The sequence below is a fragment of the Euphorbia lathyris genome, chromosome 2 (genome assembly GCF_963576675.1).
Source record: "Euphorbia lathyris chromosome 2, ddEupLath1.1, whole genome shotgun sequence".
Lineage (NCBI taxonomy): Eukaryota > Viridiplantae > Streptophyta > Magnoliopsida > Malpighiales > Euphorbiaceae > Euphorbia > Euphorbia lathyris.
In genome coordinates, this window is record NC_088911.1 from 54,441,739 (window position 1) to 54,450,048 (window position 8,310).

General features: G+C 29.7%; 1 long non-coding RNA gene across 1 annotated transcript; it reads left to right on the top strand.

Annotated features, from left to right (window-relative positions):
• Positions 1–243: 243 nt before the first annotated feature.
• Positions 244–2,523, top strand: LOC136220511 (uncharacterized). The gene is made up of 4 exons (XR_010684543.1): positions 244–489; positions 932–1,113; positions 1,199–1,262; positions 2,135–2,523. It is a non-coding gene; the product is annotated as an uncharacterized lncRNA (long non-coding RNA).
• The last annotated feature ends 5,787 nt before the right edge of the window (positions 2,524–8,310 follow it).

Here is an 8,310-nt window from a genome sequence, read left to right on the forward strand (position 1 = left end):
TCACATTTGTGTCTTTTTATTACTCATTAATATCAGATCACAAATATATGTGATAACACCAACAAAACTTACTTATGAACCAAAAAAATGTATTTGTAAATATAATATTAAAAAAATAAAATTACAGCTACTATTAAATTATTGAATAGTCCTATAAAAAATTATTGAAAAGAAAGAAAAAAAATAAATATATAAAGTTTTTTTCTTTTTTAGTTTCCAAAATCCCTATCTAGTTATCCCCTTCCTCCCCGATAAAAGAAATTGGAACCCTAACCTCTCTAATGTCGAGTGTGTGTTCTTGCTTGAATCCACCAAGACCGCCGCCGCTACCCCTGCTCCTCCTCTCAGCGGCACCGCCGCCCCTACTCCGTCTCTCACAGGCGCTGCTTTCCCTGCTCTTCCTCTCACTGTGATGTTGTTCTGGTTCTCTCAACCTCTGCTCGGTCTGACCTCAAATATTTTTTCTTGTGCTCGATCTACTCTCTCCATGTACCGATCTCACTTTTCTCTCCTTTTTATTTCGTTTTAAGATGCTGAATGTCATAAATTAAAGCTTGCTTCTTGTTTTTCCAACTGAACAGTTTGCTTTTCTAATAGTATGAAGTATAAAACCTATATCTCCTTATCGTCTTAGTTTAGGAAGATGATTGAAGTCAGATGGCTTTTAGTTGATTAAATACATGCTTTTAAGGATATTGACATATTTGTAAGATGATGCAGTTGTTAAGTTGTTTAAAGCCCTTTGTTTGTTCATGTTCTTCCACCCTCCCTGCCTAACTAATTAGGATCGTCCTTTCTACGTCTATGCAGTCTGATTTCACTTGTGTATATTGCTGCATAATAGTAATAGAATACTGAGTTAACTAGCATTTTGTAAATGGGTTTGTGTTTTATTTTTTACTAATTGTTTCTATTATCTGAATTTGTGCAGGTTTGTATTGGAACCTTTTAAGTTAAGCAGGGGACTTTGTTTCTTCATAGGCAAAGAGGAAATCTCGGTTTATGAAATGGCTCATTGAGCTTTTCAAAAGTGGGCTTAGTAGAGCAACAGAAGGAGGAGGGGGTGGTGTAGGCAGCAGTAGCCGACGTCACCTTCTTAGGGAGGAAAACATGGTTAGCTGTAATTTTATAGTTAATGACTAATGTATTTCATTTGTTGTTTTCTGTTATAATATTTTATTGGTCTTTATATATGAAGGTAGCATCACGACGTTGTTGATGCAAACCAATTGTTTTGGCAAAGGAAATTCAAATAACTCATGGTAACACGTCTTTTCTCAGATTAGCCTTCTATTATCAGTAACTGCATGTGTTAATTCCATTCATCTCACCTTGTGTTAGTTCTATATGAAATTTAGGTGATGTTTGATAAGCTCCAGATTGTGCGATTTGTAGGCAATTCATTAGAAATGTAAGCTAGCTTGCATATTGAAACATGGTTTGTTCAGTCCCGAAAATCATATTGTTTCCATATAAAAGTTGATCCTAGACCTATGACAGGGTTGTGTTCAATGTATAAGTCCATATTCGAAAAAAAATGATTATAGAAATAAAGATAAGGCATGTGCATTGTTATGTAGAAGTGAACTAGCGGCTAATTACCCGATTGATGAGTTTGAAGTGATAAACTAGTGGCTATGCATAATGTGATATCTTTTTTTCTTCAATCTGGCTTCAATATTTTATTCATCAATGTAATTCTCTTGATTCACTTTAAAAGCTTGGTTAAATAGAATTTTGATGTTGATAGCATATTTTCTGTTAGTAAGGATGACTATTTTTATGTAGTTAACTGCTTGACAGTAGGGCTCTATCCTTTTGTATACGAGATGTATTTGAAATCCCTTTTTGCTCATTGATTGATTGATTAAACTCTCCTTATTAAAACTGAATTAGGTGCCGAAGGAAAAAAAACTAGGGAGTAATCAATGTTTGTTTTGTTCAATTTTGGTCTGCAGCGGGAATAGATTCATAATCTTGATAACGGAAGAATCTCATGAACATGAATAATTTGTCTAATTTATCATATTACTTGGTAAAAGCATATCAGTACTTTTCCATATGAATTCTTTCAACGTGGCACCTTCTCTTCATTGTCATAACTTGTTTCTGACAAGAATTACCTCATATGTAGTTATCCATTTGAAGAAGCCTTCGAATGCTCATTGCTATATGGGGAATTATTGCATCATTCCAGTTGTGTGCCTTCACACAACCTGTTTTTCTTCTTTGGTTGGATTTGCTAGGGCTATACAACATGTGGAGTTTATGTTTGATACTTATCTCAGCATCATCTATTGGTACTCTTTTGACTTTAGCTTTTTACGAGGCTCTGTAGTAAACTTCTTTTATGTTTGAATAAGGCCTCTTAGTGTCAAAATATGATTTCTAGCTAAGAGTTTGTCTCTTTTTGATTTATCTGAATAAATGTTTACAGTGCTTATTTAGCTAGACTTACGATAGACTTCATGTTTTGAACTATGACCAAAAATTTAACCTTAAATTATAATTTGGATGTTCATTTTAGAGAAAATTGTTACTTGGCCTGTTTATGTTAATGTTTCTACATTATTATTTTAGTCGAGCCCGAATCATTTCGGGACTAAGGCTTTGTTGTTGTTGTTGTTGTGTAAGCAATTTTTATTTTTAATGCCTAAAGCAATGGAAAGCTAGTCTTCTTTATTTATATATATATATATATATATATATATATATATATATATATATATATATATATATATATATATATATATATATACACACACACACATATGAGTTCCCTTCCATCCAAATAATTATTAAAAAACTAATTCAAAAACAAAAAAATAATTATTAAAAATAATATATATAAATAATTTTGAAATTAATTTACAATTACCGATACAATTTCCGACGCCATTTATGTCGGTACAATATTGAAATAAATATTTTGAAAAATGTCACCAACAAATATGGGTGGGTGATGTTGTCGGAATGTCAGACAGAAGTCACCTATTAAAAGTAGTTGGTATTTCTGACACAAAACACCGACTACAAATTGTGTCGGTGATTTTTTGTGTTGGTAAAAAATTGTCGCAACTGCTTACCGAGGAGGTCAACGCCAACACATTAATATGTTTCGGTCTTCCGTCGGTGATCATGTTCACCGACACAAATTAGGCAATCACCAACAGATGTTTTCGTCGGTGATAGCTTTTTTTCTTGTAGTTGAACAATCAGCAAGTAGCCAAACGGACACTTAATTACAAACATCAATCTCAATTGAATGTGTATTTACTGTTATTTTAACAGTTGAAATTAATTTTTGTACATTTGATGTGGTTATAAATTTTTTTTGTTTTAAACAAATTCAGTTTTGAAATTAATTTTACATTTTGAATCAGCGTTTGTTTCAGCTTTTCAAAACCGTTTTTAACATTTTATTTTAAACCGTAGAAAATATCTTATTTGATTTGGTTTATAGAACATCCGCTTTTAGCTTCTTTTTTTAATAGAAATGGTAGCGTTTTAAAGCTTTTCAAATAAATTTTTTATTTTTGGAACTTTTTTTGAAAAAGATTTTTTAGAACTTTTTTATGAACAACTATTTATATTTATTTAATGTTGATAAAATCATCCTTTTTATTTCCATAAAATATATTTCTTCTTTAACGTTATTTTTATCTCTATAATATTATTGCCGAAAAAATAAGATTTTATCCCGTTCAATAAATTATTATTATTAAATTTTATTTAGTTATTTAGATTATTTTTATAGATTTGTGTATTGCAATTTTTGTTTTTGTAATAATATTAAGGGTAATTAATTTATTAGTCTCTATATTTTGACAAAACATACTGTTTAGTCCCTGTATTTTCAAAAACACATGGTAAGGTCCCTAACTTTTTTCTCAGTGAACTGTTTAGTCCTTCCGTCTGTTTGTTAGATTTTTTTACCGTTTATGACTTCAGAAATGACGAAATTACCCTTTACTATTTACCTTCAAACTTCAGAAGAGGAAATCCAATTTAGAAGAAGAAGCTATTTGTATGGAGAATAAGAAAAAGAACCGATACAATGCTTACGAATTTGAACGATTAAGAAGAAAATCAAGAAAAAGAACATTCAAAATTGATTTCAGATGCATTAGAGTTTAAAGGAAAGGAAAATAAAGGAAAAGAAGAACGCAAATCCAAATTGACTAACAGAATCTTCATGAGAGTCTAACGGCAGGGACTAAACAGTTCACTGAGAAAAACGTTAGGGACTAAACAGTTCACTGAGAAAAACGTTAGGGACTTTACCATGTGTTTTTGAAAATATAGGGACTAAACAGTGTGTTTTATCAAAATATAGGGACTAATAAATTAATTACCCTAATATTAAATAGGTTAAATATATACTAATATTAGGGGGGCTACACGAGATAAAACTAATAGTACTTAAGGACGGAGCCGGTGGCTGGAGGGACTGCAGCCCCTCCGGGCTCTGGGCTAGCTCCGCCCCTGACTTATATGATTTTGGTGCTTTACTTTTAGATTGTAAGAATATTCTTGTTGAAAATCCTGATTTTTCACTCACGTTTATCCCTTATTTAACGAACAAGACAATACATTTAGTAATAAGGCATGTCTATTCCAATACTAACTATTTTTATTTTGATCATAAGCCACTTTGATTTAAAGATATAATTGCAACAGATTTAATTAAATGATTGGTTTCACCTTATAAAATTAATCAATTAATAATAAATAAGTTAACTATTAGCTAGCAACTCAATCAAATAAGATTAACAGTGTTTCTTTTTTCCAAATAAGTTTAGTGTGGAAAGGTGATAGAAAATATAGTGGTCCGAAAAGGAAGAATATGTTAATGGGATGTTCAAAACAAGTCCCTAACTAACTTCCCCACTTATAGTATGAATGTTGTTTGTTTGGAATAGAATCTTTTTGGGGCTACCAAACCATTTCTCATTCTAACTTGTCATGCGGCACCATGCATATAATATCATATCATATGATATGGTCCCAATTTAATTTTGTACATTCTTAGTTGCCTCTTTGCTTTTCTTTTATGATTCACATCCCTAATTATTCTTATATATTGTTTTGCCTCTTTCTAATTTTAACACTAGAATCAGAATTACCAATGAATCATAATTTGTATGAGAATTTACTTAATTTTTTTTTTAATTTACTTCAAATTTTAAAATATATTTTATTTCTTTTATAATTTAAAAAAAATTCATCTTGTTATGTGAATTAAAATTTCAATAGTCTTTAATAATATTATGGATTCATTAGTTTTTCTTATAAAATGGATTCATTAGTTAAAATAAATAAATAAAAAGAGGTTTTCTACATGAAGATCATAATTAGTTATAAAACCATTAAATTATTTATAAAATTAATTTTCAATATGTCATTTTTTATACGTTACATATATATGCTTTTAAACCATCATTTATAAATTTTAGATCCCGATTTACAAATTTTAAATCCTAAAAAATATATCCTAGACCCTAATTTATATATCTTAAATCCTAATATTTCTTAGACCCCAAATTCATAAATTTTGGACCGCAAAAAATATTAAAAAGAATGGATAAGTTTAATTTAAGAGCATAAGTGAAAAGAATAATATATATAATCTAGAAAAACGGAAGACAATGAAGTTATTTGGTAGTAACTAGCGATTAGGGGTGAGCAAAACCGAACCAAAAACCGAAAACCGAAAAAACCGAATCGAAAAAACCGAACCAAACCGAACCAAATTGCAATTTGGTTTGGTTCGGTTCTCATTTTTGTGCAACTTCGGTTTTTGGTTCGGTTCGGTTTGGTTCGGATATAAACCAAAAAAACCTAAAAAACCGAATTAGAGTATTATTTGGATATTAAAATAACGTAACAAATATAAAAGTCGAGAAAGAGGAATTAAAATATTATTAGAATTGGAATGATATTATATTATTTGGTTATTAAAAAGAATATATTAAATTAATTTAGAATTATTATTTGAGATGTATAATTTATAAGCACAACAAACAAAAAGTTCCAGAACACTATAAAAAAGAAAGAAAGGAACATCAATGTTTGATATAAGTTTTATAATTTATACAATATTATTTAATTCCATTCCAGAGAACATTATAAGTTTATATTGGAATTAGACAAAGGCCGGGCAAACACATAATAGGCAGACAAAGCTTCTTACCATTCCGGGGGAAGATCCTATTCTTTTCTTTGAGTTGAAATAACTTCTGTTGATCAAATATTAAATGTAAAACATTATAAAATTAAGAAGAAAAAAATTCAGAGAACATTATTTAATTATCTATAATTTGGTTTGAAATAGAACCAAACCGAACCAAACCGAAATAGTTTGGTTCGGTTTGAACCGAACCGAATTACAATTTGGTTTGGTTCGGTTTACAAAAATTGCTCCTATTTGGTTCGGTTTTATTTGGTTCGGTTCGGTTTTTGAACCTAACCGGACCATGCTCACCCCTAGTAGCGATGGATAATTAAAGGGGAAAGAAGGACAATGAATAATGCCAATACAAAATATAAATGCAAGTTGGTATCTAAAAATAGAAGGAAATCTATTGAAGGAAAAGTTCAAAAAAAAAAAAAAAAACCTTCTGATTTTAAATAGTCTATATGGTTTAAAACATAAAAGTTTATAAACAAGTGTATATTTTGTGTAGTTTATAAATTCAGTCATTCCGTTAAAAATTATTATCGTGACTATTTACTCCAAAAGGGAACAATTTGGAGTAATTAAAAAAACTGACTTTGTAAATTACCAAAAATTTCAAGATATGATTTTGCAAATTAACTAAATAATAAGTATTATTTGACCGAAAAATTGACTCATATATCCTTTAACTGAAAATTTCACAAAGTATATACCCCTATTTGAAATATTTTAAAACACGAGAACTGTCTTACGAATCGGCCAAAAGTAGGAGTCTGTAATGCACTTTGTTTCAGCTTTTCGGAAAAGCGTTTAGCGTTTCATTCCAAACCGTATAAAATATATATAACCGCATCATTTAACATTTTCTCTGGAAACTGCAGCGTTTTGGAGCTTTTCATAAACAACTGTTTGTAGTTATTTGTTATTGACAAAATTATCCTTCTTATTTCCATAAAATATGTTTTTTTGAAACCATAAAATATGTTTTTTTAATATTATTTATATTTCTACAACATAATTACTGCAAGAACAAAGTTTTGTTGCATTCAATAAATTTTTATTTATTTTTTATTTTTTATATAGATTATTTTTATTAATTTGTGTCACATTTTTTATTTTATAATAGAATAAGATGCAAAAATATCCCTAATGTTGGTAGTCAAAAACAATTTTACCCCTAAGATTGATAAGTTGGGTCAATTTGAGAAATAATTCATCAAATTGTTTTCTTGGTTATGAATATTGCCATCTACACTTAACATGTGCATAATTTTATCATTATTAATAACAAATCACAAACATATATTTTTTTATGGGTTAATACACATATTTGCCCCTGTGTTTTCGCGGAAAAACAGATTTGCCCTTAAATCAAATAAACCCACAAAACTATCCCTGAATTTTCCATAAACCTGCAATTATACCCTAATCTAACAGAGCTGCTAAACGGCGATGACATCAAACCTTCTTGTCTCCAAAAAAATTGGATGACGACAATCAAAATTCATTTGGTTTCTTATTGTTTTCTATTGCTATTGTTTTTGGATTAATTAGGAGGTTTAGACGCTGTTTTATTAGGTTGATTGAGCTTTTATGAAAATGAATTTTGACCAATCTGTTCTTCTAACTTGTTTTTAATCGAAATTGAATGTGCATATTTTTTTCTGTTTGTGATTGGTTGTTCTTTTCTGAAGTTTTTCTGGAGACAAACAAGTTTGATGTGAACGTCGTTTAACAGCTCTGTTAGATAAGGGTATAATTGTAGGTTTGTGAAAAATTCAAGGATAGTTTTGTGGGTTTATTTGATTTAAGGGCAAATCTGTTTTTCCGAGAAAACACAGGGGCAAATATGTGTATTAACCCTTTTTTTATTGATTAATTTAAAACATGTCCATATTAGGCATTTTAAATCCGAACAGCAATAGTTCAATATAATTTTACCAAACACTAATAATTAAACAGTTAATAACAAACAGCTAATAGCTTACTGCAACTGCGCAAACAGCTAACATCAACTGCAACTGTAACAGCTATTAGTTAACAACTGAACCAAACATACTCGAAATGTTAGTTGGAGAAGCAAAGTGTTTTAGAGTTCGTTTGATTTACCTACTATTTGATATTGATGTTTG